We start from the raw sequence: 10,080 nt of genomic DNA, 5'->3' as shown, positions 1-10,080 counted from the left end.
ATCATGCCCTAGGCGGCGTTTCAGCGGTAATTGGTTAAGCTTCAGACTAAGCCGGATAACCTTTCTCAATCAGTCAACCCACCACTGCTGAAGCCTTCGTAAAGCCGGGCTTTCGAACATCACCTTGGCTTTCAACTTTGGAATCGTTAAAGCTAATTTTTGTTTCTTCCTCGAAAAACGTCTTTTACAACTTTCGCAAAAGCTGGGTCACTAGCCCTTGCTCTCAAAACTATTTTTTCGCGAAGAAATGTACGGGACCAGGGCTCTCTTGCTACCTTATAATAGGCTCTACGTCAGTAAAACTACAACGATACCTTTTTGCGGCATGGCTGACCACTGCGCTCCCTCCACAAAATGGAAGCCGATAAAGTTTCGGGTAAAAAGAAGCCGTGTGTACGTCATCCCACACATGTTGGTGGGCGAAGGGGTCGTTGAATTGCCTTCTTTTTTGCTAAATGCGCAGATGTTCGGTATTAGAAATAGTTTTTTTGTTGAACTTTGTAGCGCGAAAACGTTTGGAGCAATTGGTGCTTCTCGAGAAAGAAAGCTTATATAAAGATGAAATGGCCTTTCTGTGCTTCCGAACCAACCTGACACGAAGACATTGGTTCTATACGAATTTAAAATATGTTTCATTCAGACATTACTTTCGGCTTACAGACTTTCGCTTATGCTCCTGGGTATGCCTTGGCCTACGGATTTCAAGGTTTACTTATTTCTTTATATACAATTGCAAGACCTCACAAAGGGTTAAGGTAGGTTAATTACGCGCACACACACAGATATATATATATATATATATATATATATATATATATATATATATATATATATATATATATATATATATATATATATATATATATATATATATATATATATATATATATTATATATATATATATATATATATATATATATATAAATATTATTGCTAGCCAAGAATGCTAAGGAAAGCAGAGGAGAGGATGCGCTTGGTCATTGAAACAGATGAAGTATTTTTGGAAGACAGAAAGAAAGTGGAGAGAAAATCCCCGCTGGGTGGGATCCGAACCCACGACATCCAGAATACGGGTCTAGTGCGATGACCACTACGCTACCGGCGGGGCGGTTTTTCCCCTCCGCTTTTTCGGGTATTTCTGTTGACGAATTTGTTGTCTGTGCTTTGGGGTGGTATCCAGGGACTACTCGGGGTGAAGGGGACCTTCTTTTGTACCCCCGGACCGTGACTCGAGCGTCTACGACATCTCGAGACTGGTCGACCAGTGTTGAACCCTCTTAAGCTACCTATGGCACCAAGACTACCAGAACGGAGCGCGCCCTATGCATGCAGCGAATCAGAATGGGAAATGAGGGGCTCGTTGAAATCATACAGAAATAGGGATTGGTAGCCAAGAATGCAAAGGAAAGCAAAGGGGAGGAAGCGGCAGGTCATTAAAACAGATAAAAAAAAATTGGAAGAAAGTCGAGAAAAAAATGCTCGCCGTGTGGGATACGAACCCACGACCTCCAGAATACGCGTCTGGTGCGATGATCACTACGGTACCTGCGGGGCTGTTTTTCTTCTCCACTTTCTCGGGTATGTATGTTAAGGAATTTGTTGTCTGTGCTTTGGGGTAGTAGCCAGCGCCACTCGGACTACTTGGGGAGAACGGGAGCTTCTTTTTTTTTACCCCTGGGCCGTGACTCGAGCGCCTACGACATGTCAAGAGTGGTCGACCAACTTTTTCGACGAAGAGTGGCCGACCAATTGGAGAAAAAATGCCGTGGCTCGTAAGTTCGGATCCCTCTGCGCGGGCATTTCTTCTCCACTTGCTTTCTTTCTTCCAAAAATTCTTTATTTGTTTCAATGACCTACCGCATCCCCCCCTTGGCTTTCCTTTGCATTCTTGGCTGCCAATCCTAATTTATGTATTATGTCAACGAGCCCGTCATTTCCAATTCTGATTCGCTATGTATATATATATATATATATATATATATATTTATATAAGGCACAAGAGAAAAAAAATTAAAAAAAGGGCACTGACGTTGCTGGAAGAGGGCTTAGATTCTTCCTTTCCTCATATTTCAGTGCTCAAATGGTCGCCTACAAACAACTATAGGTGCGCAGCGGGCATCATCAAAAGCGACAGGGCAGATGACGAACCACTTGCTTCTGGGAGCACAGGCGATAACCGCAAGGTGTCACGAGGGGAGGACATAGCTGGTGTATATGGCACAGCCAACGCCCACGTCCCTGCTTTGTCACCTTTTAAGCGGTAGCGCGCTTATGGCTGTGCGACGAAAGTTGGGTAGCACTGTAATCAAGACACGCAAGCTTGCATGTCACGTGGTGCTTATTGTATTTTGCGGTTACCCTGAGTAAGCAGAAAAACACTGATGCTTTATAAATAAATAGACGGAAACTGTTTGTTCTGACGTTTTGCAAACCGCTCCGATCATTCTACTTGGATTTTTTTTCCTAGCTTCGTTGGTTCGGAAGTTCCCTAATAAATATGGACTAATTATCTAATTAAGAAAAATTACAAGACTAGCGTGACGCACCACATATAAAAGTGAGCAACATGCATGCGAACGAATCAGCATGGGAAATAAGGGGTGGCTGAATGAAGACAGAAATAATGGTAGGCAGTCAAGAAAGCCAAGGAAAGGAGAGGGAAAAGAGGGATATGTCATGTATTATCCTTGAAGCAGATACAGTTTTTTTGAATGAACAAACTGGAAAAAACATGCCCGCCCGGTGGTATCCGAACGACTTACAGAATACGTGTCTGAAGCCATGATCACTATATATATGTCAAGGTTACTGTTTCCTAGGCTATATATATATATATATATTTACATATACAGAGACCAACAGACCGAAAAAGGAGCCGGAGTTTCATGACAAGACGTAGACGCTGAAGCCACGGCCCACGCGGTGAATTGTAGCGGAGCTGCTACAATCGCCAACGAGAGGATAGAGTTCCACGCACGTAAATACACCATCAAGCCGAACGGTACGCAGCCTCCGAGGTGCTGCATTGGCAAAGTATCGACGGTGTATGCCCTAAGTTGAAGCTCGGATCCGATCAAGGGTTCGTGCCTTCGTCCACTCTAAGGCAAATATTTCCAAAAGTTCGGCCACAATAAAAAGACACTAATTACGTCCATCAGACTGTGCCTGGTATTTACAGGTGGTGGTCTTATTTCATCCTCATCAGCATTAGCCTATTCATGTCTAGAGTATGGTGAATGCTTCTACTGTTGAGCCTCAACTGCGCCTACTCTGAGGTGTTCAAATGCATCTTTCCGTTCAGGTTTCCTTATTTCATACATCCATCGAGTCAACGGTCGCCTCACTACTTCTAGTCTTGTCTCTCTGTAACAACGGCATTTTTCACCGCAGATCCACCAGTTGTCAGTTCTCCGTCTAGCATGTCCTTCCCAACTCTTGATTTGACCTCTTGATTTGAGCGTTAACTCTTTGTTTGAGCTATAGGAAATCTTCCATCCCAGTTCAATCCGTAATACCCGGCGCTTACTTCCTGTCAGAAGCATTACTCCTATCATTATTTCGATGGCTCGTTGGGTGCTTGAGGAGTCCATACGTTTATGCGCCATAAGCCTTCACCGGGAATTAGCGTTGGTTCTATACCTTTCCTCGTACCGTATACTTAATCGAAGATTGTCCTGGCCAACACACTACCGGAAGGCAAGCTTTCAGGGTAGACCTCCATAATTGCCCTTTGTGATAAAACTCTAGATAATTTTCAAGGACTTAAGAGACGCTAATTATCGGAGCTCATGGTGTCGTTTATCAATTATTGGGTTGTTAGCAAGGGATGTACTTTCTGCAGGGCCGGTTTTAAAGTAGTAAACGGTGTTAACCTACGTCCAGATTTATCCCCGTTCCTATCTATTCTTAGAAACCACGATATCCGGGATATGTTGCAACGCCACGCGCCACTTCTTGCACGTTAGTTTTTGTATGAATTCCCATCCTCTTCCTTCCCGTGTAATAGTGTAAAGACCTGGAAGGAAAGACAACGCAATCCGACACGTGTGCACACGCGAACACACGCCAGCATCCGCTGTGAAAGGCGGCGGCACCTGTAGGCAGCTCACCCCCCACTGATTTCGCCACGCGGCCCCTTTTGAGCTGTTCTGATTTCTCGTACCGCTTTTGCGCAGGCGAAGCAGTCCACGCGCCTGTGGGCAATGCAGACACACAGGTGAAAGTGCGCGGCGGAGAACAGCGGGTGCACCCCGGGCTCTTGAATAGAATCGTTAGCTGTCCCCTTGTGTTCGCCAAGCCTTCCCTGGTTAGGACGCCTCAAGAGGCGGCGCATGCCTTCTTCGTGGCAACTCCTGCGACACGTGTCCCTGCTTGCGGTCGACGCTAAGGGCACGTGGGCCGCGGCTTGGCCCGCGGTCTCCTTAAGAAGCATCTTGGGAAAATCCCCAAGAAGGACAGGAAGTGTTGACGCCACTGTGATGGTTTTGTTTAGGTTTCATCCGGGAACGGTCTCGGGTGGCGGAATCGGGTGAAATGAGGACACAGTGGTTGCGGTCATGTGGAAGCTCATGTGGTTCCGGACGGAAATAAGGACTAACTATGTAGCCGCTGGTGAATCTCATATCAACCACCGTTTACCATAAGTAGGTATTGTTATGCAGACGAAGCCCTGACAGACGAAGCCCTGCGGAATTGTTTTCGCAGCACACAGAAAACAACTTGTGTATTTTTCACTAGGTGTTGCTGTGAGATGCTTTGATTTTATTGTATAATTTAATACTAGGAATTTTTTTTTTCTGTGACGGTTTTAGGTCCCGATGTGCGCAAACTATGGCGCTTTTTTGTCAAGCTCAGTTAAAAATCTGTTTGTTAATGCAGAAGTGGACGTTTCCAGACAGTTTCACCTGTCTGGAACGTTCTCAACACCAAACCGAACTTAAAATACTTACTTCTTAAATGTTCTCTGCGTTGCTGCATGTTTTGTTTCTGACGTTTGATGGTAGGTGGGGGCGGAAACGGGTGAAATGAGGAAGCCATGGTGGACCGCGTCTGCAAGCTGATCTTGTGGTTTCATTTGGGGATAAGCCCTAACTATAGTCGATGATTACTTTATTAACAACTCCATTGACCAAAAACATGTTTTTTAAAGGCAGCATGTACCTCTTCATAAGGAACTGACCAACGGGCTGGAATTATTCCAGGTTCATAGTGAAGTATACTTATGTACGTTTTTATTGCATTGGACTTTGTTACATGTTTCCATTTAATTGTATAATATATTATGCAGTTCGTTTCCGTCCATAGTGGTTTCAAGTGGGGTAAGCACAAACTGTAATAACCTGTTACTTTCTTATCAGCCCCATTACAAATAAAAGGCTTGGTTGATGCAGACACGCATGCGTTCAGTAGCGCTGTTCCAGCTTTCTGGAATATTTCCCATACTTATTCAGATTGTCCAGGTTTGTTACATGTTTGTATACCCTACGTTTGATGTTATAGCATATTTCGCTACGAAATTTCGCTACGACGAACTTTTTTCGTGAACTCCAGACGTTAGGAGTGCCCCATGCTACATCGGAGGACATTATTTTTCCTAGGGACCATTGGATTGTGCGAAGAGAGGTGTCTCATCTCCTACTCGGATTCTTGCAGTCCACAGGACTAAGTGAGGTGTGGTGACATTGCGTGTCTGTTATTTTAGGACTAAGTGAGGTGTGATGACTTTGAGAGTTTTGATATGGTATTGGGGACGATTAGGCGGAGCAATTGCCGGCAGCTATGCAAGGCTAAGTCCGCCTTATTCAACAATACTTACTTACTTACTACCTTCATCTGCTCTTCACCTTCTATTCCTAAACTTATTTAATATATTGATACGTGAACAAAAGAGGGAGCACGGTGTATTTGCAGTATTTACAGGCGAGAGCAAGGAAGAACAGAACCTGACATGATACTCTTCTTTAAGCCCCAAAGCACACCCTTGTATTTGTCGTCGTCCCTCAGCAACATGGACTGGTAGCAATATCCTGAACGCGAAAGTTGAACGCATCGCGAACATTGTCTCAGCACATAGTAAAATGCAACTTTAGCCTGTGTATGCTATGTCAATCGTTTTTTCGGTGACGTCATGGAACGAAGGTGTATCAAGGTGGCATTTTGTATCGTAATTTTGCTATCTGATTCTGGAACTTTGTCTGTGAACGCGCCAAATCATACGTCCCTTGTTTCGGAGTACATCTACCACTAGTAAACTAGGCCTAAATAGATACATTGGTAATAACTGTAATGTAGGCGAACTATACATATTTCAAAAATTGCAATACGATAAAACAAAATTGCCAATAACTGACACGTGATTCCGACACTTACGGGAGGCTCTCAAATAAAATACTTGGAAGCCGTGAGTACGTGGCCAGTTTTTGGAACCTTTGGTTACATGACTCTGAAATTTTTTTATCACCAGAAAGCGAGTATTTTAAATACCGTTTGGAACTTGTTCTTTCCAACGAAACATTAAAGAGTACGTTCGGTGAGAACTGTCAACACATTGAGCGGAATTTTAAAACCACGTCAAGTCCATGGTCCCAAAGCCACACGACTAAACAGTGGCTGAACCACGAAAAAGCTCAAGATGGAGTCTACCAAAAGCAACCAAGTAACCCGATTGATTGATTGATTGTAGGGTTTAACTCGCCGACGCAACGCAGGCGATGAGGCGCGCCGTAATGGAGGGCTACGGATTATTTTGACCCCATGGGGATCTTTAACGAGCGCCTAAATCTCGTACACACAGGCGTTTTTGTTTTTCCCCTCCATCAGAAAAGCGGCCGCCGCGCCTGGGAATCGAACCCGCGTCCTCGTGCTCAGCAGCGCAACGCCTTAGCCACTGAACCACCACAGCGGGTCCAAGTAGCCCGATGCGAAAAGATTGGTAATTTTATGTGTGCGATAGGCGTTGGTGCTTCACAGACTGACATGCATTGTTACTGCGCCAATCATGTTTCATGTGCCCCGGACTATAATCAGAATGACGCCGTCAGCATAGGCTTTAACGCACTCTCTTTAGTTCAATGTCACGCCTTCACGACAAAACTTAAATACTGAACTTTGGCCGCTTTCACTAAGCTGCAGTTTTGTACCAGCTGTTCATCGGCCTAGGGAGGGGGTATCGTCCTTAAATTACACCATCATACACACGTACGGCACTGAATAACCATATATCGTCTCTCCTTTTACCTTTCAGCAATTCCGCCGCCCAGGCACAGAAGACACTACTAAAAACTGTACTCAACTCTTTTAAGTCGTCCTCACAGATTTCTTGTAAGAGGTAAAGCACCGACACCTAAACTTGGGGGAGGGGGCACGCATTTGCGCAATAAGCCAATTGTAGTGCAGCCCTACGCCCGGCTAGGCGAGAGCCTTAGAAGGGATCGATTTGACTCCAGGCAGAGTTCACCCACCCGCGTTCGCGACTCCGCGCGTTGACCCTATTCGGGACGTTCCCTTCAAATAGATCTTTCGAAAAAGCCAGCGCTACTAACGGTCGTGGTAATGAAACCTTACCCTCTTGACCCCTGGGTGCAGAAGCCGCAGTGCGACCCTTTAAAAGGTACCCTTCGCGGAACACCGGTTCTTTGGTCGGATGTGCCCCCACGCGGAACGTGCCCGGCGCTAAAGGGAACCGAACTCCCATTTTGCGGTTCATGTTTCCACACCGCGTTCATTCCTTGGGAATTTCTTTAACCTTGTCCTTCAAGGAACGCCAAGAAAGGACGTTTGAAAAATTCTTGAATTTTAAATAAATGGGGCAGCACTTTTTTCTCAATATAAACGCTTTGGTGGTAGGAGTTACTAAACTCTTCCTTAGAAGCCAAAAAAGGACAAGAAAAATTCAAAACTGGAGACGCTGATAATGCGTTTATTAAGCCTCCCGATAGAAGCCTTTGGGCTGCAGGAGCGCAAAAGCAGTGGTTTGAGGTGCGGAAAAGCTTACCAATGCATTATGGGCCTTTTAAAGTTATTACCTAAGGGCTGCGGAGTGACTTGTCGGCCTAATTGAGACGAACTCGGTATTTGAAATAGTGCCCTCTATGAAATGAAGTACAAAATACTATTAGCTCGTCTCTAGGACATTTTTATTTCTTAAGCTGGTAGAACTTGCCAATATGTGACCTTCATTACCTAGAGCACTATACAGGGAGAGACGTTTATTTTAAGTTATTTTGCTGCGCAAAGATGGTGCGTAGCACAGAAAACAGGAAAGCGTCGCAAGAGCATAGGGAGTACGGGGGGATGAAACTGGAAAAACTATCTGTACAAAGTAGATAAGAAACTTACTCACAGAAACTTACTCCACCTTGGGGATTTCCCCTAAATCTGGTCGATTAACACCTGTCCTTCACTTCGAGTTGTTGGTCAATTCGCTTTCGCGCTACTAACGACTAGCCTCCTGGTTAGCTCAGTTGGCAGAGCGACTGCTCCAGTTAAGCAGTGGTCCCGGGTTCGAATCCTGGGCCAGGACGAATTTTTCTTCAACTGCGAAGTTTCTGAGAAAGCTGTATAGCTTTCCTTTGTAGCCGTATGGCTGCATTTAGGTGGATGTCAAACTTTCCTTAACATGTTTTCACCTTTAGCACTTCATGCAACCAAGACTATATATACATGTACTTTCTTAAAACACACGGTGTTGAAGCTCGGAACCCCCAGGCTATGTGGGTAGTCTTGAGAATTCCCTCTTATGTACCGTGACCCCCGCGGCCCTTGATAAAGCATGCGCACGTTTTTGAGGCTCCCGGACCTTTTTACGCAATATTATCAACAGCATCGCATACCATGATGACTAATTTGAAATTTATTCGGAGGGTCCTATGCATGGATACACTCTACTCGGTTACAAGTTAAGCACGGCAATAGCTCATTTAGTGTATCACCCCGCCGAAGCCGAAGCGACGCATCAGAAATTCAACGTGCACGCGCGTATTTTGAAAGGAGATTGCACTCAATACGTGGCATTGCTTTTTCTCACCTAGTTTGTTTGACGTCGCTGCTGTAGTTTATAAGCAAATTAAGTCCGCAAAATCACGGAAACCACTGGTATTGCGCTCAATATACTCGCAGTAGCCCATTATTTGCGCCACGCGGAGGAACAGCTAATTGTGGTGATGAGGTGCAGGCATGGGAGTACATAAAGGGAGGGGGGGGGAGGGCTTACGGGGATTCATCCCCCCACCCCGAAACCACCTACTCCAGAAACCATCCTACGATTTCACTAAAGGCGCAGGAATCTTGTCCGGAATTCGTGCCTGCTGTCTCTTGGTGGCCCGTTTTCCTCTTGCCATGCCTAACTCCTCCGCAAGGCCTAGCTCCTCCACGGGCGTGTTCTGCGAGCTAGCGCTCCGCAACGCTACGGAGAGTCGCTGCTCAGAACAAAGTAGGGGAGATCCGCTAGGCGAAACCGCAGGCGTGGTTGTTTCAGTACCTCATGCAACAAGGGCCGCCGCCGGAAAGCAGTTCGCTAACGACTTCGAATTTTATCTACTCCCTCTCCCCACCACTGCATGTTGCAAATTTACCGGCGAACGTGCTGCCGCCATGCCGTTAGTGCGGCAAAACGGTCTATGGCCGCAGCTGACAAAAATGGGTCCTTTTGCTGCAAAAGCGATGACGCAGCAACGAATTCGCACGCAAATTCTCACCATGTAGATTAGACTTTCTGTTTCAATGTACACTCTGTTGGCAGTGGCACATTTGTTGCACTGATAAAAATATATTCTTCTCGCTTTGTCACAACAACTTAACGTTTGAATGTATTTCGTGTGTCTAATTTCGGGGCAGGACGCGACGGCTGACAAGCTGCTGCTCCGCCTTATATTGGCATAAAAGAGAGCGGTGATAAGATTTCTCCTTAGATGTCGCATGTGTGCAAAAAAAGAAAAAAAGGTGTTTGAATAACAAAGCGACCATAAAATCAAACGTCGCCCCAAAAGTTATTTGTTTCGTGCTTTTCGCGTTATAATGACCGCTGGTGCTGTGTTAGTTCTTTAATTCAATGATTTTGCTTTTATGTTCGTTAAGCATTA

At 45.3% G+C, this 10,080-nt stretch overlaps 1 non-coding gene across 1 annotated transcript; it reads right to left on the bottom strand.

Annotated features, from left to right (window-relative positions):
• Positions 1–1,033: 1,033 nt before the first annotated feature.
• Trnat-cgu (transfer RNA threonine (anticodon CGU)) lies at positions 1,034–1,106 on the bottom strand. The gene has a single exon. It is a non-coding gene; the product is annotated as a tRNA-Thr (tRNA).
• Positions 1,107–10,080: the final 8,974 nt, after the last annotated feature.

The sequence above is a fragment of the Haemaphysalis longicornis genome, unplaced genomic scaffold (assembly GCF_048455015.1).
Source record: "Haemaphysalis longicornis isolate Haplotype H1 unplaced genomic scaffold, Haemaphysalis longicornis Haplotype H1 scaffold_6, whole genome shotgun sequence".
In the NCBI taxonomy this organism is placed as follows: domain Eukaryota; kingdom Metazoa; phylum Arthropoda; class Arachnida; order Ixodida; family Ixodidae; genus Haemaphysalis; species Haemaphysalis longicornis.
Note: the sequence above shows the minus strand (reverse complement) of the source record. Positions and strands in the feature narration are given on the sequence as shown.